Source organism: Perognathus longimembris, chromosome 28 (assembly GCF_023159225.1).
Source record: "Perognathus longimembris pacificus isolate PPM17 chromosome 28, ASM2315922v1, whole genome shotgun sequence".
NCBI lineage: Eukaryota > Metazoa > Chordata > Mammalia > Rodentia > Heteromyidae > Perognathus > Perognathus longimembris.
The window spans coordinates 100,415,650-100,439,048 of record NC_063188.1 but is presented as its reverse complement, the minus strand read 5'-3'; the positions used below and the strand labels follow the sequence as shown (position 1 = coordinate 100,439,048).

General features: G+C 34.0%; 1 protein-coding gene across 5 annotated transcripts in view; it reads left to right on the top strand.

Annotated features, from left to right (window-relative positions):
- Cnksr2 (connector enhancer of kinase suppressor of Ras 2) overlaps positions 1-23,399 on the top strand; it is a 215,770-nt gene that overhangs the window by 178,412 nt on the left and 13,959 nt on the right. The gene's annotated exons all lie outside the window — the stretch shown is intronic.

Sequence of the window (23,399 nt, the reverse complement as noted above, 5' to 3'; positions counted from 1 at the left end):
ACTTCAGCAACCAGCAAAATGATGCATAATGAAGCATGTATACCAGGACACCCAATGCTGTAGCATATAATTGTTTTTTCCCAAACACCCATTTGCCTTTAAAGGTTTTCATCTATTTTTCTTCCTTCTCTTAGCTAGTTTTCTTCTCATCTGTTCTTCCACAGTAATTCCCTCCCCCGCCCCCAAGTTTCAAATAAGAAACTAAAAAAATGCTTCAGGTAGGGTGTTAGCAGAACCCTGAACTTTGGTTGAATAAGTGAAAACATGCACAAATACACATATCCACCTACCCCTACATACATGCACATGCACGCGTGCACACACACATGCACGCACCCTTTCACTGTCATATTTAAAGGAAAAATGCAAAATCAGTTTTACTCCAGAGAAAGATTTCACATAGCATGTCTGTTACTGCAAATAGCTGAACTTGTTTCTAGAAACCAATTTGCAAAAAAAAACACTCGTCTACTTACTGGACATGTGTTAATGAAAAAGATCAGTTTTATAAAAATCAACTCGAAAGAGAGATAAGTTATTTAAGTAATCCTCCGAGACTTTTGACATTAAGAATATGTTTAGTAGGAATCAAATACTTTAAGCAACATACTAACATCAAACTTTTTATAAGTTACATAGTACAGTGCTCAAAAAAAACCTTAAAGGAAAGGCTACGTTATTTTAATTAGAAAGAAAATCTTAATTTGACTATAAATCCTAAATGTAAAATGCAAAAAAAAAAGTGGAAGTATAGAAGAAATAGTGTAGAAGACTTCACTCAAAATGCAATCTGAGCCCATTAATGTAGATAATTTTAGGCCGATGGTGATGAAAGTAGTTACATATTCGGTCCCTTTCTCTTTTTAAAAGATACCAACAAAAAATGGAGCTGTCCACCCATATTGCAAGAATTTTCTTACAGGATATAGTAATCTAAGTTTTTTAGTCACAATTGAACAAACAACTCATAAGGACCCTGATGTTATAAAGTTTGGTTCATTTAAAATGAGAGCCACATTGGTGACTATTGTCATGAGATCATAGTAAATCTCTTTTTATGGTACAGATCTTCATTGTATTACTTGATGAAAATGTTGTATCTTCAACAAAATATAAGAATTGCTTATACTAAACCCCACATGCTGAAACAGCTTCAGTGTAAAGCATATTTTAGCCATAATCCCCATGAAAATATAAAAATTGCTTGTAATAAACTTCACATGCTGAGACAGCTTCAGTATGAAATATATATTAGCCATAATCTCCATGATAAATGTCATAAAGGTGCAGGAAAGGTAATTACCATCTATTACTTGCCAAGTCCTCCCAACAGTCACATCTCTCAGAGATTATGGAAGAGACTTGTGGGAAAATATTAAGGAGTCATGATAGGCCACTGTAGGACTTCTGCCAAGCAAAATTCATGCTCAATGTCCTAATGATTTCTAGAATTAATAACTTGTTTGCTAAAATTTTAGGATAAATTTGACATGTCATTTCAACTTTCATCCAGGTGCTGCACAATAGCTATGAACAATATGTGGTTTGTTAATTATTCTATAAACATTAGAAACCTTAACTTCATCCCAGTCATTTTAAAATAAACTATTGCAATTAGGCACACTCTCTGGAACAGAGACTTCTATTCAGAAAAATGTCCATCATTTCTGTAAGCGGAGTCATGGATGTTGCTGTTTTGTTTAATAAGTGAGGTCCTTAGCACTTCATCTTGGTCATTTTGTTGGGAACCACTAGGAAAAAACAAAAGGTAAACATGGCACCATACCTGACCTTTCTTCAGGCTTCCAGGAGCTCACCAAGTGTCTCCAGTTAAATGGCTATAGACTGTCTTTCTTCTAGAGTCTCTTTTTGTTGTTCGATTCTGTTCTGCACTCTTAAGTAGGTAATATTTTTTCTTCAGGTTCTAGTGAGTTCAGTTAATAGCTATCTGGTACTGTCCATCTTTTCAAGTACACTCTTCTTTTGAGGAATATATATGAGAAGGAAGAACATCCCTAGTGTGTCAATAATTTTGATATTGTACATTTTGTCTTTCTAGTCTAGAATTTTGGGGCAATTCATGCTGTCTCAATTGAATCTGTTTCACAAAAGGTGAAGCCCCCTTTTTCTGGATATTTTTCCATAAATCTTGCCACTTGATGTCTCAGTGTACTTCAAACTGTACTCAATAGTGCAATGCACTTCATGCTTTCCTAGAAAGATGTTCCTTGTTTGATGCCATTTATGTTTACCATTCTAACAATGAGGTGGGATTGCAATATCATTGCTAGTAGTCAGGAATGTACAATTCAATATTCATGTGGGGAAACATTAGCATTAAAATTTGGGTTTTCAAAATACGATTTCTGATGTAGTTACAGGGTAGTACACTTATGACTGACCTGGATGTCCATTACCAGTAAAGATACAAGTTGCTTATTTAAACCAAGCTGTTAGTGTTATACCAACAGAGCACAAATTACACACAGGAATAAGAAGCTGTAGCTAGGACATCAGCCGTACACTTACCTGCACACCTTTCAACACAGCTCAGTCACTTTACTACCATACAGATCATTAGGCAGCCTGTAATTGTAAAAATCGAAGTCTGTTAGCAATGTGTTTGTTACTGACTGTCCTGCCCAAGGCCATCATTTGGTTTGTCCCACTGAACTGAATTTACACTAATCAAGTCTAGATGTACAAGGGAAATAATTTTGCTATTTCTGGCTCCAAACATTATTTGCAACTTTTCAAAAAATCAAAATGAGGGCTGGGGATATGGCCTAGTGGCAAGAGTGCTTGCCTCATATACATGAGGCCCTGGGTTCAATTCCCCAGCACCACATATACAGAAAACAGCCAGAAGTGGCGCTGTGGCTCAAGTGGCAGAGTGCTAGCCTTGAGTGGGAAGAAGCCAGGGACAGTGCTCAGGCCCTGAGTCCAAGCCCCAGGACTGGCAAAAAAAAAAAAAAAATCAAAATGAAATGCATCTGAAAGGGGTAATATGAATCAAGATGCATTGTATTCATAAACTGCTTTGTTGAATGGTAACTCCTTTGTACAAAATTGCTTTTGCCATCATTAAATAGTTGAATATCAGGAAAGTTAGCAAAAGGGGTAATTAAAGAAAACATTAAAATATGCCTTTAGGGTGAAGAAATATAGCCTCAACCAGAGCCTTTTTATCATTTGTATTTTATTTCATACTATATGGCACATATTATCATATGGCCTATGTTATATGGTGCTTGTAGAGCAATCTAAAAAGCAAGGTGTGCCTAAAGAATTTTTTCTAAATTTTCCCCATGGCTGTGGAATTTGGCCCTGCTTATGAAGTATAAATTTAGCCTTTCTTAGAACAGGCTTCAATCTATGTTCAAGGGTACCTTTTGTCTTATTTTGAAATTCAATTATTTAACTGAGTCATACTGTGATTTTCTCAGGCTGAACTCATTTTAGTTTGAAATGGATGGTACTAAAAGTACACAGATGAGACTTGTCTTATTTTCCTTTGACTGAAAAGTCAGCTTGCATATTAATTATCCTGACCTACTTCAGTGGCATTTGGGAGAAGGCAAGTAATTTCCTATTATCCCAATTAGCAGTTTCCAAGCTTATTGAGGTATGGGCCTTCTAATACTCCATTAAATAAAATTATTAATTATGCCAGCATATGCAACTTTCAAAGAACATAATAAAAATATATAGGACCCGTTAGAAAGATATATTTAATTCATGAATCACCTGCACTAATATCACAATACTCCTTTTCCTTTGTCAAAGTAGGCAATTTAGATGAGGCTTTCAAAAACTCAATCCCTTAAGCCTACTGATTTCCCCACTGACAGTTATAGGACTACTCAACCACACATTCTTTTTTCTTTCTTTCTTTCTTTTTTTGCTGAATAATTAATTTTTGTCAAAGTGATGTACAGAGGGGTTACAGTTTCATACATAAGGCCATGGGTACATTTCTTGTACTGTTTGTTATCTCCTCCCTCATTTCTCCCCCTCCCCCTCCCTCTTTCTCCCTCTCCCCCCCCCCCCCCCCATGAGTTATTCAGTTGGTTTACACCAAATGGTTTTGTAAGTATTGCTTTTGGAGTTGTTTATCTTTTTATCCTTTGTCTCTCGTTTTTGATATTCTCTTTCCCTTCCCTAGTTCTAATACCAGTATATACAGTATCCAGGGTACTCAGGTGAGATACAGTGATAGTGCAGGGACAACCACAGGAAGGGGATACAAGAGTTATCATCAACAGAAAAAAAAGCTACAGTTTCACATGGCATGTTGAAAGTAATTACAGCAGTGATATAACAGTCATTTCCATAACATGGAGTTCATTTCACTTAGCATCATCTTTTGTGTTCATAGGGCATAGCTATTGGGCTCTTGTGATCCTCTGCTGTGACTAGCCTAAACCTGTGCTAATTATTCCCTATGAGGAAACCATAGAGTCCATTCAACCACACATTCTTGGTGGTTTATTTACTTGGCAAAGTTACATTGTTCTCTTTTCATTACATTGGAGGTTATACATTAATCGTTTCACATAATTTGTATGTGTGTATATATATATTATCTATATTTAGTTTACTCTTAGAAATCTAAAGCAAAACCTAAATCTTTTGCAGGGAGGGAAATGAATAAAAATCTATTCCATTATAGATACTTTACATATCAGGTTATCTGAATGAGATATTATTGGTGCTCTCAAAATGATATCTGCTGAGAAATATATTTTAAAGTTATATTTTAAAATCTAACACGCTTTGTTGCAGCATTGATAACTTAGGAGCTGTGCAGAATATGCAGTTCATAGCTTAATATCTGGATTTATCTAAGCAAGCAGGTTGGATAATATCTACCAATATAGTACAGGAAAAGATACATTCATCCTCTTGAAGGATTTTACAGTAATTTCCTGAAGATTTTCTAAAAGCCTTGAATTTTATTTTTGAGAACAGTCAGGTAGGAGATGTGTGGGCAAGGGGAAGATATTCTCAGAATGTAAAATTGTCTTGAAAGAGGAGAACGGGAACAAGTTAAAACCAGAAAAATGTTGCAACCCTTTTTACTTTTTTTTCACAGTAAATTTTTGCACACAAAGAATTTAGAATAATAATCATCAAAAAATCTCTGAAATTATAGTTCAAGTCTAAAGGGGAATAGTTAGTGAAGGATGCATGAGATTTGAATTAAAAGATGTGATAAATTAAGAAAAAGAATAACAGACCCTTAAATATGTCACCTTTGTGAAGTTTAAGACACCATCTGTGGCTGGTTATGTAACAAATATATTTAAAGAAAGAACACAGTATCTAGAAACATGCCTTAAACTATATTGTCTGATTTTTTTTTTTTTAACCAATCCTGGCCCTGGACTCAGGGCCTGAGCACTGTCCCTGGCTTCTTTTTGCTCAAGGCTAGCACTCTGCCACTTGAGCCACAGCGCCACTTCTGGCCATTTTCTATGTATGTGGTGCAGGGGAATTGAACCCAGGGTTTCATGTATACTAGGCAAGCACTCTTGCCACTAGGCCATACTCCCAGCCCCATATTGTCTGATTTTTAAGAAATACTGCTTGGGAGACATAAAAGCACTGAAGATTAAATAAGAAGTAGTCTATTTTTAATTCTGATCCTGGTCTGAGATTAAACATATTCTCCTTTCTCTTTTGGGGCTTAATTAATTAGGAAAAATTATTGTCTTAACTTATAAGAAGTTCAGAGGTGAAACATTCCTGGGCTGTGTTTCACACTGTACAATGCCAAAACTCTCAGTTATCTTTTCTGCAATAGCAAAAGCTTCATGCATCACTTCTCATTAGACTGTATCCAAAAAGCCAAATACCAGGCCCTCTCCTTAGTCTCTTTAAAGGGACAAAGAAAACTTTTCCTGGATCCTGCTAGTAGAATTATGTCCAAATTTCATCAGCCAAGGTTCTCCCACATGCCGATGCCTAAATGACAAGTAAAATTGATTTAGACTAATGCTGATTTATTTTTCAGATCATGAAGAAAATATACTACGGTGTTTGTTATTATTTTCTATATGAGTGGATCTATCAATATGTTACATCTTGAGATATATTTATTCATTCAAGCATTATTTCACTCTTCACACAACACAACACATACACACACACACACACACACACACACACACACACACATATTCAAGAATATACTTCAGTTGGTCACCACTGGCTCATGCCTGTAATCACAACTGCTCCGGAGGCTTAGATGTGAGGATTATAATTCGAAGCCAGCCCAAACAAGAATCCAGGCCAATTAACCAGCAAAAAGAAATAGAAGTGGAGCTGTAGCTCAAGTGGTAGAGTGCTAGCCTTGAGCAAAAGTAGCATAGGAACAGCACCCAAGCCCCAGGACTGGCACAAAATATACGTGTGTGTGTGTGTGTGTATGTGTATGTGTACACTCCATATCATATTACTTCATTTAAATATCTTGGTGCTCTTGAAATGGTATATATGTAGACATGCATGTGTAAATATTACATAACCCTGATAAAGTAGCATGTTTGATGCAATTCTTGTTGCCTTGTAAATGAACAAATATGTGTTCCTAGCTTAGAATACAGTTGTTGCAAACATCTCTCAGTTTAAATGCCTTCTTTGTCACTCTGCCACTTAGAAGAGATATGATTGGTGAATATTTCCATTACAAATAAGATAAAAGTAGCTGCCTGTTGGGTTTATATGAGAATTGAGGTAATACCAGAAAGCATTTAGTATACATAAGACACATTCTACGTCTGCCCATCAAATATTGCATAATTGCCTGTAAATTTGGAGCAGACTTAAATTTAGGCAAAAAGGGCAGGTGCAGCACTTACATAGTAATCGAGCCTGGGAAAACCTCAGTAAATAGTGTTGACTTGACTATATGACCTGTCTTTGTTCAGGTCCAGTCATTGAGTTGACACATATGAATTATTGTTTATGTAAGTGATAATGATAAAATAACAGCAATTTTGTATGCTTCTCAAGTGTATATATTATCTGTGCTCTAGAAGCTAAAATAGAAATAACCCTTTTTGTATTTTTATCACTCCCTACTACATTATTTTTTGAATGTGGACACTTGAAAATTCAAAAGAAATCTTGGATTCCAAACATCAAAATCCTTGTCTCACATATATACATACATATATATATTCAAATATTTATTTCTAATGTCTCAATTCAATGTTTTCCTTCTAAGTCCTTCCCTGATGACTCAGACTCACCCAAATGTGCTCCCATCACAGACATTTGTCCTCTGAAGTGGTTACTTTGTTTTATATTACTGCCAGCATTGTCACTCTGGAATGATATTAAATATCACTCATTGACTGACTTAATTCCATTTCTGCACACAAGAATGTAAACTTAAAAGCAGCGATTTCATTCTTGACTTGCAAACCCATTGCCTAAAGCAGTATATGGCTTTTGGTAGATCAAGCCACCAGCACCTGGCCAAATTTGAAGGTTTTAAAAATTAATTTGGGTACACAGTTTTTCTCATATACCTTTTTTTTTCTATAACTTGTGGGTTTTTCCTGAAACTTTTTGGTGTGGCCTTGTTAAACAATAGTCAAGGGGCAGAAATCAGGAGAGTCACACTTCATGGCCAGCTAAAGCATAGAGTTAGGGAGACCTACTCAATAGCCATGCCTGTCATCGAGCACAGGGCCTGAGTTTACCCTTTCAGTGCTACAGAAAAGTGTAATTAGATAAATTACCACCTCAGAACCAAGTTCAATCTCAGAAATGTCAGCAATTGGCCTTTTCAAGTATGATGGAAGGGAAGATGAAAGAAGAAAAGGCAGTGACTACATGCACACTAACACCCCTCCACACATACACTTACACTCATCTATCAATTCTCTTACCTACTTACCTAATGCTTAAGTAACTCATGAACTTTTGCCTTCTTTATGGAGATTTTCCAATCCTGTCAGATAATCCTAGAGCTCGTGATAAAAACAGCTAAAGCAGAACCAATTAGCTTTAATAAAAATAGGAACTGAGGATGTAACTCAGTTGTTCCACTTTTTCAAACCATTTTAACAGGTTTTATTATTCTGCTTTCATAGAAGTGTTTGAAGGAAGTACTTTGATCATATTGATCTCTCTGTTGCACGCGCATGCGTGCACACACCTTCACCCTCTTGAAGTAGACATTTTAAAGTAATTACCTTGGGATTCCTAGTGGAAAAAATGCCTATAATGTCAGTAGGCCTAAACTTAAACTTTCTATCTTTTCCCCCTGGCATCTCTGCTATTTTTCTCCTTACTCTTAAACAATGGAAATCCAGGAATTTGCCTGCTTTTTTCCCCTAAAACCAACAGGGAGGAAGGATTAGATTCAGTATGGCTTTAATACAGTCCTTCAGCACACTTTGACAATAAGCTCCACCCCTCACTTAGAACTCTATTGTCTTTTTATACCCTATGTTATTGTTGGACAGCCTCCTCTTAATTTAGCATCTTGGGTTCTGAGAGTCATGATGGGCTTTTGTTAACTTAATTAGAAGGATTGTGCCTCAGCAGTAGAGGTAGGAAAGATGTTTACCATTCCAAAAATAATTTGGTACAAATGCTGAATATCTTTGCTGAATAATTAAAGAATTAGCCTTAACTTTTAATGCTCCTTTAAATTGGTGGTATGCGTCTTTTTTACTGTATTGATGTTAGCAGCTTTTCCCTGGGGATATTACACAATCCATTTTAACATGTTTGATATTAAGGGAAATATTTCATTTAATAGATAAATCTGCTTATAGTGCTTATCATTTTAGTATGAATAATAGCACTCTTACCATAGAACTTAAGAGTTCCAAGGCACTTATGTTCACTCTCACACCTTTTATATATTGAAAAACACTGCTGCTGAACCTCTTCTTACTTAAATTACTACTTGTTATTTATAAACACTTACATGTTTTGAAACACTATTTATTTAAATATTTTTATGTCTCGGGGCAACTGTTTCTAAAAACAAGGCATTTCATGTTGGACAACTAGTTAGAAATGTCTTCCTTATATTGATACAATAGCAGAATTCTGATACATTTTATATTTGTTACGGAAAATAAATTTTCAAGTCAGATATAAAGAGAGCAAAGTTTGCCATGTAGAAGGAGAAAATAGTCTTTGAAGTTTCAGAGAACATGATAAAGAGACCAATCTTAGATTGATATCAGGAAGAATATTCTAATCATTGGATTTGCCCATAAATGGTATTGTAGGGTTAGTGAGCAGTCCATTTCTCACATGGGCCCATTGTCTCGGCTAATTTGGGCACTGGGGCAGGAAGCTTTGTTGGGCACAGATTTTTCAGGCCAGCCTTGTGGATGTAAAGACACAATGTTTCGAAAATACTAGTTAGGGATTCCTTAGTTAGATGGAGCATTGAACCTGATGAGTTCTTCTGACTTTTAAGGTTGAGGGCTATTCTTATTACAGTGTTTTGCATATTTCCAAAAATATACAGTGAATTGCATTATCACACACAATTTGTGTTACCTATTTTTGATGCTAGATCACTCACCATGGCTGCCTTCATGTGCCCACCTTCTTTCTCTTACGCATATTGGAATTATCACAGGGATGTACACTATATTTATGTTAACATAGTTACATTGTATTTTGTTAACATAGTTACACTATGTTAACCTCTTCACTGATAATTCATATAATGCTTTAATATCACTGAGCTGGAAGTAGCATCCCATACTTATTTTTTAACCTAAATGCAACTATTTATATTTTCTGTTAAAATTTTATCATATTTCACCAAAAGTATTCAACTCTGTTACAAAGTTTGGAATCTCTAGCTTTTCATCTGTGATATTAGTCATCCCTCTTACTGAATAAGAATTCGTCATTTTCCAACATTCCAGGTATCCTTTTCAATATTTTCAACTGATTCACTGATTAAGAAAAACATATTCTTAAAGAAAATATTTTAAATAGGAAAGAACCAAGGATCAAATCTAGGTACAGAGCATTCAGTATCAAACTTAATATTAATTTCCTTCAATCATTTGTAGTGTTTATCTGGATCCACCTACTTAGTGATATCCTTCAATCCATACTGCAGCACTTTAATTCCTAATTGTATCGTGCAAAGCTTTGTCTTATTCAAGACACACTGCCTATGCCTTTCCTCTTATCTCCCAGCCTGGAAATACACCCAAAACAGCTTTAAATGCGTTAATTTTTCTTACTAAATCAATGTTGGTCCTTCAATCAAACTAAAAAGACAAAATTACTCCCAATCATGGTCTATTCTAAAACTTAACCATATATTCCTATCAGGCTTATTAGTTTGTTCTTCATAGAACTTTTACTGGGTTTATTGGTTGGTTGGTTCATTTGTATAAGGCAGCTGTTCCATTAAGCTTTACGCAGTTATGTCTCAAAGGATTCTAACAGTAACCCTATAATGATTTCCAAAATGTATATTTATTCACTGAAATTATAACTTACTGGTTCAAGGGACCACAGAGCTGTTCTTCATAGCTAGCCTTTTATCTCGAGAAACATTAATGTCCTTGAAGATTTTTTCCCTGTAGGAAGAGCCTAAAATACCTATTGAAACTGAACAGATATACTGTTATTTTTTATTTTTAAGGCAATTGTTTCTTTCCCAGACCTCAGTTGAACATTTACTCTCATGATATTCTTCTTACAAGAATTTAGTAATATTTCTGCTTAATTTTTTGTAGTAGCCTCTCATTCCATCTTCTATAGAAATCTTCACTAAACAAAAACTTTTCCTAAGGACTCCCCTTACAACCACGTTGACTGGGGCTTCATAACCTTTCTCTCTCTCATTGGCACAGTTTACATTGCTAGTTTTATATTGTTAGTATTTCACTCTCAAATACTACTTGTCATTATACATTCTTATTTCTCTTGCAAAAGTTTCTCTCTCTCTTTACACACACACACACACACACACACACACACACACACACACACATCTTCTCTCTCAGCTCCTCCTCTCTTTTATTTCTAGCCCTTGGGATCAAGCACTTCTACCTCTGATTTCTGAGTAGCTAGGACTATAGTCATATGCCATTGTGCTTAAATTTTCTATTCTCTTTTATAGCTATAATATCATAAAAATTCCTTTCTTGTTTAATGCACAACCTCGAATGCAAAACATTCATTCCTTTATATTTCTGAGATGAAATTGTCAGGATTTAATACATGCAGTTATTATATACATGCATTCGTTCTCTTTTAATGAACTCATTAGTCAATATTTTGGTGATTTAAAGCAGGAAGTAATAAAGCTCAGATTTTAATTTTTCATCTGCAAGCATTCTCATAGAAACTGATCCACAAACTTTTATTCTGTAAACAATGGAAAAATAGAACCATAAAAATCAGGTGACTTCCTCCTAATCCACCTGGCCACACCCCTTGCCCCTGCCCGAAATAAAGCAGGGCTGGGTGGGGGTCGCTCTCTCTCTCTCCCTTCTCTCTGGCCATGGATCATCTTGGCCACAGGCCAGCAATTCGGTAATAAACTTTCTCTCCTGCCTGAAAAAAAAAAAATCAGGTGACTTCATTAAGACAGTTTGCAAGATTTCAAAGTACCAGGATCAAGTTAATATTAGAATCCTACAGACTTTAAGTGTAAGGAAACACATACCAAAGATTTCTACTGGACTGTATTTTAGAACAAAGCCCAATCTTTGATGAGTCATTTCTCTGCTCAGCTACATTCAGTGATTCTGGGATATATACATATACATATGTATGTATGTATGTGTGTATATGTATGTATATATGTATGTATATATTTCTGTACTCTGCCATAACTCACATCCTAATAACTTCAAGTCATAGAAAAAATGGCATTCAAACCTCTTCATTCAAGTAATAATGTCCTGCTACAAGTTCAGCATCCACAATCAAAATTCAAAAATCTGAAATGCTTCAAAGCATAAAAACTTAATTTTTAAAAAATTTTGTTACATGGAAGTTTTTAATCTCAGAGCATTTCTGATTTTGGATTCTTAGATCAAAGATACTCAAATGATAAAAATCCATGCAAATATTGCAATCAGAAAAAAACTTGGAAGTTTGGAATAGTTGTAGTCTCTTGCATTTTTGATACAGTGTAATATTTGTTCTTATCTTGATATAATGATTTAAGGCTAGATACCTGCTTCCTGTCTGTTGAAGAAGATTATCTCTTCTATTATGATTTTCAGAGAATACATGCTAACATTTAAGAACATATAATAGTAAAATGAAAAATAATGTTAAGCCACATTATCAATACAACTTGAATAGGCAGTTAAATATGTCACCCAACTGAATAATTAATAAAAACTGACAGCAGAAACAAATGAACATACATAATCTAGCCCTTCAAAATCATTTAGTTTTAGGTCACTGGGGCATATATATATATATATATATATATAATAAAGTTTATAACATGTATATATAACATGTATTTATTACATGGAACATTAAAAATATTTCATGGATGTGTAGCCTATGAAATACCACATACTTTTGAAAAAGGAAAGACATAGATATACAAAACTTGGTTTCTAATTATATTGTATAGTATTAATTATAATGTGAATAATATTATAAATAATAAAATAAGTGCAGTAAATATTATCTGACTACTCAGGCAAAAATTTTAGCAGTGTTTCCATTATTGAGCACTGAGTTCATAAATGACTTTCATGTTTTTATCATTTAATAAATATACCCCCAATAAATGATGGTGTAATGAGACAGCTAAATTATATAAACACTCTACTGTTTAACATCAACAGTATTCCCACTAGAAATGTAAAACTAGTCTTCAGTTTCTGAGATGTGTAAGTAAGTCTTATATGTTGCTTATATTCAAAACTACTTTTCATATGTTAATATCATTAATACCAAATCAGGTGCTTTAAACCAGTTGATATTTTTACAAAGTGTACAGCTATTTTATTTTACTGTGTGTCTTTGAGAAAAAGAAAGGGAAAAAGACTTAATGAAGGCTTTGAACTTGACCATTAGCAAAAGTCAGCTAAATGAGGCTTACTTATCATCTCAAAGGTGAACCATAAAAGCATTCATAAACTAGGTCATATAGCTAAATAGTGAGTTAAGAATTAAAGATTGTTTCACTTTATTTTCAGGGGAGTTTAGTAGCACTAAAATGATTAGAACTGTGCCTACATTGCCCAAATTCTTCTGGCTAAAGAATAAAAGTGATCTGAATCATTTTCAAGTATAAAAAAGAACAGACTATAAAGTTTTCTTTTATCATAACTTGTTCCATTGCTTTTCAAGGCTAGAGACAATTATGATACAGTAACTTATGTACCTGACCAAAATTTTTCTCTTTTACTGTTCAATTTACAAAATCAAAACTTGTCTTAGATAGAAGATCTGTCATACTTGTGTATTGTCCCTCAATAACTCATGATTCAGGAGATTGTGGCCAAGTTTAATGAAAATGTGAGTTATATGTCATTAGGTTTGAGTAAGATAAAATATGAATTTCATTGTTCTGTTTTTAGTGAAGTCACTAAATTTTTAGAAACAAACTTTAATTCATCAAATAATATAAGAAAATAGATCATTTTAGTGACTGGAGAAGGCTAATTTAGAATTTAAATGATCCCAACTCAGATTTTTAAAGATAATTAAAATATAAGAATATCATATTATGAAAATAAAAAAGAATGAACTGGGTAAATAATTGAAATATTGCAGTATGATTTGGCTACTCCTTTTCTGTCGAATTTTCAGTATTTTGGAGAGAGATTGACATGAATACATTTGTAATATTTTTTTAGTTGTTTGAAATGTTAAGATAATAACTGGTGATTATGTCATAATGGTATCTAATTTTCATGGTCACAAAAGTAGCCATTCAAAATCGGCCTAAAGGACTAAGTTTTAGACTCAGCCATAAGTCTCTGTTTGCAGCTTGTTACACTATCTCCACTAAGATATATTAAGGTGGTAAGATTTTTTTCTTCCATAGTAGTTCATTCTAATCAGCTTCTGTCAACAACATCAAACATTGAAAAATATATTTATGGGCTATTATTAAGTAAAAACTCAGCTTAAATCTTTTGATTCACCTCATCTATTCCTAATATTGATGATATGTGAATAACTTGACTATCTAGGCTACTCAAAGAAAACTCACATTCGCAGTCCTCAGTTCATATAAGATCTACTAAATTCCTTAACGTATTGCAAAAAAATAGTATTTTTAAAATCAGAATTCAAAGGCATTGAATATAATGGATGCTTGGAATACTTCTAATGAAAGAATTGGGTACTGAGCTAAACTAGTACTAATAAAAAGTCTAGAATTGCTGGGGGGGTGGGGAACCACATTTAGAATGGTGCTTATCAGTATGCCTAAACAATTTCTCTAGCGATACTTAGTGGCCAGGCAAGAGCAAGAAAACATAAAAAATGGAACATACAACACATATCTAAGAGTGTAAGGATAATAAGGGGTTTTGTCAGAGGGGTCCAGATGACAAAATAAAGTAGATTCAGGAAGGAGTACATTCTTTTTAAAAATGTTTTATTGTTACTATTAAGGTGATGTGCAGAGGGGTTATAGTTATATAAGTCATGAAAAGAGTACATGTCACCCCTTCCCTCACTCCGTTTTTCCCTCCCATCCTCACTCACAAGTTGTATAGTTCATTTTCCATAAGTTATATAGTTCATTAGTGTCTTCTGAGTACTACTGTTGCATTTTTGATGAGATCAAAGGATAGAAATGGTGGAAGAAATAGTAGCAGACAAAGCCTATATTCAGAGAACTACAGTACTTCAGAGATGACATGCTTCCCAATGACGACAGGCTCAAATGTGTGATTTTTTTATTTGGCAACAAGAATTCTACAGAAAGGTGACTTAATTTTAATACAACTCTTCAAAATTCTTCTTTTATGTTTGCCTCTTAAGGTGGAAAAACTGGATACCACCACATTAATATGTAAAATAAGCTATTGAAAGGCAGGAAGGAAATGTTGATATGAGAAATCCCATTTATATTGATAAGATTTATTTATTACATGCATGAAATGTTTGGGGAAATATATTCAATGAATGTTCCATAATCTGTGAAGAAGTAAGAACAGAAGATATTTTTACTTACACTTCCATTCTAAAGCAAATATGTCAGTCAGGTCTACAACATCATTAACTTATCCATCTTTGGATGGGATAATTGTAAATTTAATGTCAAGGGAATGGAATCATTGGATTGTATGCATGTGTCTTTTAAATTTTACCATTGTCTCAGGAAAACTTTTTTCTCTTTCCTGTAGACTATACCTATCTAGTAAAGTGAAAACTATTTTAGTGATTTATCTTTTCAATAAAAGTACGCTGCATGGTCTGGATTTAAAATACAATCTGCAATAGATGGACATGACCATAAATCTGGCTCTTTCATTCTTTACTTCTTTATTTATAGAATGTATTTTCCACCTGAAAAAATATTAAAATAGAATAGCCTTCCCTCAAAGCCCAAATACCTATCTATATAGTAAGTTACTTTTTTGTTGAAATTGTATAGGTATAGGTTTCTTAAATGCATTATTCTGCTCCAAATGCTGGCTAACTTTTTAGTGTTTACTATGTATTCTAAGGCAGTATTCTGAGGTCTTGACATAATGTAACTATTCTTCCTCACCACAGGCTTATGAGGTAACCATTATTATTATCCTCATCACATACATAAGGAAAATAAGTTCGTTGTTTTTAATTTTTGAGTTGATGAACATTTGAAATATGTTTCATTATAGTCTTTCTATATGTGTAACTAGTGCTTTTTGAACATAATTATCCCATCTACCATGTTCCAATCCTCCTTCTCCCTCCTCCACACTTTTTCAGACAGCTTTTGGTAGATATTGATGTGTTCTTTAGCACATCATCATCATCATCATCATTACTGTAGGTATGTACTCCTTAAGTTAGTGAGAAACACAGCTGATTCCACAGTTTTGACTATTTTGACCTGAGCTACAATAAATAAGAAGGTGCAGGTACTTTTCTGGTATAGTTTTAATTTTCTCTCCTTTTGGTATTATGCCCAAGAGTTGTTTGGCATGGTCATAAGATAGATTTATTATTTTGGTTTTGGAGGGACCTCCATACTGACGACTGCCATAGAGGTTGGATCAGATGGCGTTCCCAACAACAGTGATAAGGGGTTTTTTATTTCTTTGTGTTTTTTCTGCATATTTGTTTTGTACACATGCTTACCAGCATTTTTTTATTGCTTATTTTCATGATGGCTGCTTTTCTGACTGGAGTGAGATGAAATCTTAATGTAGGAGTGTGGAGTGTGTGTGTGTGTGTGTGTGTGTGTGTGTGTGTGTGTGTGTGTGTGAGAGAGAGAGAGAGAGAGAGAGAGAGAGAGAGAGTGTTTGCCAGTCCTGTGGCTTGAACTCAGGACTTGTCCCTGAGCTTTCTTTTTCAAGGCTACCACTTCATCACTTGCTCTACTAATGACTTTTGGGTGGTTAAAGAGTCTCACAGACTTTCCTGCCAAGGATGGCCTCCAACTACAATCCTCACATCTCAGCTTCCTAAGACACTATGATTGTAGGTGCGAGCTACCGGCACCTGTATTTTAATGTAGCTTTGATTTCATCCATTTTAGAGCTAAGCATATTGAACTTTTTCATGTACCTATTAGCCATTTGTATTTGTTCTTCTGAAAACTGTCTATTCATTTCATTTGCCATTTTATAATTGGACTGTTGTCTTGTTATTCAGTTTTTAAGCTCTTTCCATATTCTGGATATTAGTCCTGTGTTCTCTAATTTCCTGGCAAAAATTTTTACCCATTCTGTGAGTTGTTTCCTGATTCTAGTAATTGGGAAACTGAGTTTAAATTGCATAATCTAGGAGTCCTCCATGGTTAATAATAGATTTTAGATTCAAACTACGACATTTGAGAGTAGAGTGATTACTTCCAACTTCATTTTGCTCCTCAGACCTGTAATTTTAATTCAGAATAATTTTAACCAAATGTTTCCCTTTAAATACTATTATACATATTAGACCTGTACGAAAGGAACCAAACTGTTAAAGTTTTATTATAACAGGTCATAATCACTATTCACATAACCCAAGTAAAGCAAAAACCTTATTCTAACTTTCAATAATTCATACTAGTTTACCTCTTAATAAAATTATAATTAGCATAGTTTCCAATTCAATCAGTGCCCAAAACTCATGTTCCAAATTTGGATGAATTGTGAAACAATTCTATCACTTAAAACTCTTTCTTGTATATTAAACTGTGATTCCTTTTGTAGCCAATTTATTAATATTTTGATAGTTTCTAAAACTACTTCTCAAAATTTTAAATATGGGGACTACATTGAGAAGCCAAAGTTATTATTTCAGTTTTGACTTCCAAGTTCTGCTGTATTCATCTTCTTAGAAACAGTCCAAATCTTTCTGCCTGTTGAACCATCTGGGGGTGGGAGGATAGGAAAGCAACAGACTTAGAAGGGAATTCAAAGATAACACTAATCTCAATAATATCTACTCACAGATCCCAAATCTGATTTATTCAAGGTTTACTTTGCAATTATTTTCTGTTGACACAGTCTTCCTATCGCCTCTTACAAATCCATAGAGTCAATTCATGTGACCTGAGAGAACTATTAAAGAATGCAGTATTCACACTTTAATATGATTCTAGCTTCTAATTTTTACTTGAATTATGAAATATAAAAGCACCTTATAAAGTAGAAAGTGAACTTACATGTTAGTGACATTATTGTTAGTGAACTAACACACTCATTTGGTTTGCTTTCAGAATGTTTATACCAAGTTCAAGAGGTGTAAAAGTTGAGGCTTTTAGGATGCTTTTTAAAAAGAATGCCAGTTATATATGTTGCCAAAACAATGCATGCCTCCATTAAACTCCTAGCTTCAGTTTAAGAAAGCCAAATTTAGAACTAGTGAATATATTATTACTTTTAACCCCGTGTGGTCTTTGGCTTTTGATTTAACATCTTAGCAGTAATTTGATGTGGATATCTGTGCCTCACCTTTTTTAGCAGGTTGTCATGGCAACTCCTGAGATAAAGTTACCAGTTCATTGGAGCATCAGGCTTTGTCCATGCTAAATACAGAAACTGCATTTGGCAGTTTCTATGGGGAGCAATGTAACATAGTTCTTTCTACTTCTAAGCTGACTTTTTCATCACCATGACGACCAGATCTGCCCACACAACTAAGACCTGAAATCATTCCTAGTATGGTGAAAACTAAGTCCTTGGAAACCAAGGCCTTCTGTAATTAAAGTTTATAATTTTGTTAAAGAGGAGTTCCTGCTTCTGCTTTCCAAGTGTTTATTGATTTTTCACAAAGATAAAACAAGCTTGCTAGTGCTATGCTGAAGATTTACAGTAAAAAAAAAAAAAGGAGATGTCATCCTTACATTTTCCTTGGTCAGGTTCCAAGTTCATGTGTCTTTATGGTATATACACTGAGCAGTCAATTATTTAAAAAATAGTATTTCATTTCATAACATGAGTGCTCCTAAATATTTTTATTAAGTACATGTAGTAAATACTTGGTAGGAATCCTAAAATGTTACTTTTAATTTTAGTTTGAAATTTTCTAAATCCAGTATTGAGCTCTTTTAGAGTATTTCTGTACATAAAGTTAGTATGCAAAAGTTATTCAAGAACCTTGATCGTAAGTACATCATGAACTTTACAAGAAGGAATTAATTACTTCTACAAATTAAGTCGAAAAATATCTACATAGATGTGATTGACTATTATGGAAGACCACATAAACCAATATAATCTTTTATAAAAATTTTATACATATATGTACACACACACATATATATATGTAATCTGTGATAGTAGCACATATGTATCAAAGAACTCAGACCTATCTTTGAAACTAGAGTTTGTTTACATATGGGGTAATGATGCTGATACAAAAACACATACACTAGCATCATAGATAGGACCAACATCCTATTTACTCTATAACTGCTTGCATTATTTTGCTGCCCCCTCTCAAAAACCAGTTGCAGTCTGAAGAGATGGTGAAAAGAAATTAAGTGGAATTTAGGAATCTCAAATTTATGTGACTTGCATATCCCTACAAAGTGATTTAAGGCAGCATTTCCACTTTGATGATAGAGATGATAATGATAGAGTAAATATGAATTTTAAAATCCTGGTTTCAATGAAATGTGGACTTGGTCTTATTTTTAAAATATGTTACACATATATGCGCCACAAAATTAATTCACAGATGGTACATAAACATTACAATCATTAGAGATTTTGTTTGTTTGCTAGCAGAAAGTTAGTGCACAATGCTATATTTGGATACAAATTATAATGTATGACTTAAAGTACCTTCTGACATTTCAAACATTTGCATTTTACAACCAGACTTCTCATCCTCATGAAGTTCTTACATGATTCTAGTGTCGAGAATTTTAGAATTTTCTATTTCTTTTTAATTTTCGAATTACATTGATGAGTGTGAAAAATTTAACATGTTAAGCACAGATAGGAAACTTTTTGAAGTTGCTATAAATTCATTTATATTTTCTTACAGGAACATTGACTCAACATACCTGCAACTCTTTAATAAAATTCACTTGGTTTAAAAGAGCAGTGTCAAAAAAAAAGCAGTGCCATACAATGTTGTCAGGAAGGAAAAATGAAACCCAAACTATAGTGCATTTTTAAAAGGTATATTCGTCATGTTCTTAGACTCAGTATCCCATTCCAAGTACTTGATGAATTTGGTGGTACAAAATAAATAACCAGTAATATTCAAGACAGGTAAGGTTGAATATGAATAGTTATAATCCCCAGCTTTTAATTAAGATGGACATTTGTGCTAATTTGGTTCTGTCCATTGTTATATTTCTTACAAATAGGATTTAATAGGGATTTTTACTAAATAATTTTTGAGCTTCCTGGACACAGATGTCCATTTATTTCCAAATATTGAAAAAGCTTTCAAAAATTGTTTTGTTGAGTGACTTTTTTATCTGTCTCATTCTCTTTTCCTTTTGGAGCACCTGTAACAAGAATATTTCCTTGCTTACTCACCCAAGATGTCACATGCATGCAATCCTAGGACTCAAGAAGTAGAAGCAGGAAGATCACAAGTTTGAGACTAGCTTAGTCTACATAGTGTTCTAGACCAGTGTGGCCTACATACCAAGACTGTTTCTTTTTTTTTTTTTTTTTTTTTTTTGGCCAGTCCTGGGCCTTGGACTCAGGGCCTGAGCACTGTCCCTGGCTTCCTTTTGCTCAAGGCTAGCACTCTGCCACTTGAGCCACAGCGCCACTTCTGGCCGTTTTCTGTATATGTGGTGCTGGGGAATCGAACCCAGGGCCTCATGTATACGAGGCAAGCTCTCTTGCCACTAGGCCATATCCCCAGCCCCCAAGACTGTTTCTTAAAGAAACAAACAAAACTTTTTTTTTCTGGTCATTGAATACCTAACATATAATAACTTGAATGTTGAAATAAACAAATTACTTGCATATTAGAGATTTATGAGAATACCCTATGATGTAATTGTTATAGACAGAAAGAATGTTAAAATGTCATTAAGATGAAAGATTGAACTTATAATACATTTGAAGTAGAAAAAATTAGTGAGTGATTTCCAATGTACAATTTTAGATTCTTACAAATGTCTCAAATTTTCTTCTTGTCAGTCTTGGTACTTGTTTTGCTGGGAAAGTATTTTTGATTATCCTTAAATTCAGTTGGCAGTACACTCAAAGCAGCTTCTTCTTGCCAGAATCATTAATGAGCAAATGATCCCAAATGTCAAGCTGGTATGCCAAGGAGATTATTAATAAGGTACTAACATTTTGAAGTTATTGAAAAAGGAAAATCAATATCTCAAAGTTGTGTCATATTAAACACTCAGAAAGACTATGTAAAAGTCCATTCCAAGCTTTTGCAATGAAAACAATGTTATGAAGGAGCTGAATATATTCAAAGTATACTATATGCATGTATGGAAGTATCACCATGAAGTCCCCATGATATAATTAATATGTTCTCATAAAAATGTAGGAAAAAGAAAAACCTCCAAAAATAGAATAGCTAAAATATCCAATGCTATAATGTGAGAGACAGTAACACATTTCAATTGTTAGTATTAGAATCACTCCTTTTCTTACTCTACTCTTATTTTCCTTACCCCACCCCGCCAACCACCTGCAATACTCTTGTTAAAAAGAGTTTAGTATCTCATTCACTATTACAGATCAATACCTCTTTCTACATTCAATTTCCTGAAATAATGTGATGCTGGTGGTGATACCGAATGATATTCTTTAAAAGTAGTTTACCAGATTGAAGTGGCAAAACGTGTGTGTGTGTGTGTGTGTGTGTGTGTGTGTGTGTGTGTGTGTCTGTATGTCTGGGGGGGTGGGTGCTGGTCCTGGGGCTTGAACTCAGGACCTAGGTACTGCCCCTGAACTTTTTTGCTCAATACTAGCACTCTACACTTGAGCCACAGCTCCACTTCCAGCTTTTTGGTTAACTTGAAGAGTCTCATGACTTTCGTGCTGGGACTTGCTTCGAATCATGTTCCTCAGATCTCAGCTGTTACTAGCTAAGATTACAGGCCCTGGTGCCCAGCAAAATGAACTATCACTTTCTTAATAAGGAAGTATTCCCATCTCCCAATTTGTCAATTTAAAAAAGCATTTGAATTATCTGTGAATAGTATTTGTTTTGTCTGTAGCTAGATTCATAAAAAAAATTCTTACCTAGGTTTGTTAAATAACTGCAGAATTTCTTTAAGCACAGAATTATATTATTGTTTACTTTATCATGAAAGTTCTGCTCCTTGTTCATAAACTAAAAATAAAGTGTTTCCAATTCCCAAACCCTATGTTGTGAAACAAAAAATAAGTAAGCAATTTTTATAAACATCTGTCTTTTCAAACTCAACCTTTTACAAGAAACAATCCCTTAAAATTTGGATAAGTGGTACCTAAGTGATAATTAATAAGTCTCTGTTTTGATGTGAACGTTCTGAACCAAAGTATGAACCCTCTCTTTCCATTACTGGCAATGAAAAAGTGACTATTTGTAGGAGTTGATATTCTTGTTTTTCTTAAAGAAAAAACTTAGACATGAATACATAGACCTAGAAAAAAGAGATGGCTCCTTATACTCCCATTAAACAAACTTTTTAAAAATAAGCACAAAATCACTCTACTCTCTCAGTATCTTCTTTTCAGTTTGCTGCCAATAGGCTGAGCTATCTGCTACTTGTGACCTCTGTTATCCACACCGAGTTTAAAACTAGTATTCTGTGGCTTTGCTCTGAAATTTACCCTCAAGTTCAGTGATAATGAAACTGAGTAAATGGAATAGAGATGTCTCTTAAGATTCAAACAGCTGTAGGAATGTTTCTAAGTGCTCATCGGACTTAAGCATTTCCTATTTCTATTTTCAAGTTTTTTCCTTCTATTCCAGTCATTAAAATATTCATATTTAGTCCTTTTCTTGCAAATTTTGGTTTGTCCATGCTTAACCATTCAATTGAAGGATCATCAGCCATTCCCAGTAGGTACAATTCCAAAATCCGGTTTACATTTCTACAACTTGTTTTTTCTAGAATTTATATTTCTGCTTATTATTTGGGTTATCCTTAGTGGGACAATTTTTCATCTCGCAAAACAGAAACAGAAAGAAATATCCTTTGTAAAGTATCTTTTGTGAATTCAATCTATAACCCAAAGACCTTAGGTGGGAAACAGATTCACACTGGAATAAGTCATTTTGTTCATGATTCAATATGGCATTACATCTAGGTCCATCATGTGAATCTCCAGGAGCATAGTAATAGAGGAATACAATCAGTTCCTTCTTATCCTAAGCTAGACTGTTAGCTTCACAATTGGGAGTTTCAGTGATGAATAGGATCTAAATAAATATTTATTAAATAATAATTTCTTTGGGGTACCATAGATATGTTGCTTTGTTTCCAAATGTTATTGGTTAATTAAAAAAAAACTCAGAAAAGTGAAGTTTCCCAGCCTTGATATTTTTACAATCAGGAGAACATTCATAGAAAATAAGTCAGGTTATACCCATTTTTGCTGCCTTTTTAAAGAACACACTATTTCCACATGTTCTTAAAATTAGTTTGTTATTTTAGACTAGCATTGAGAAGCTCATTCATTTTTGTGTTTCAGATATTTTTTTTCAAATTTTTATTATCAAACTGATGTACAGAGAGGTTACGGTTTGAGATATTTTTTGATAGCTGAACATACACCTACAACCCTTTGTGCCCTGGCCTTTGATCTGCTTGGCTTATCAGTCCTTTGTGCTTT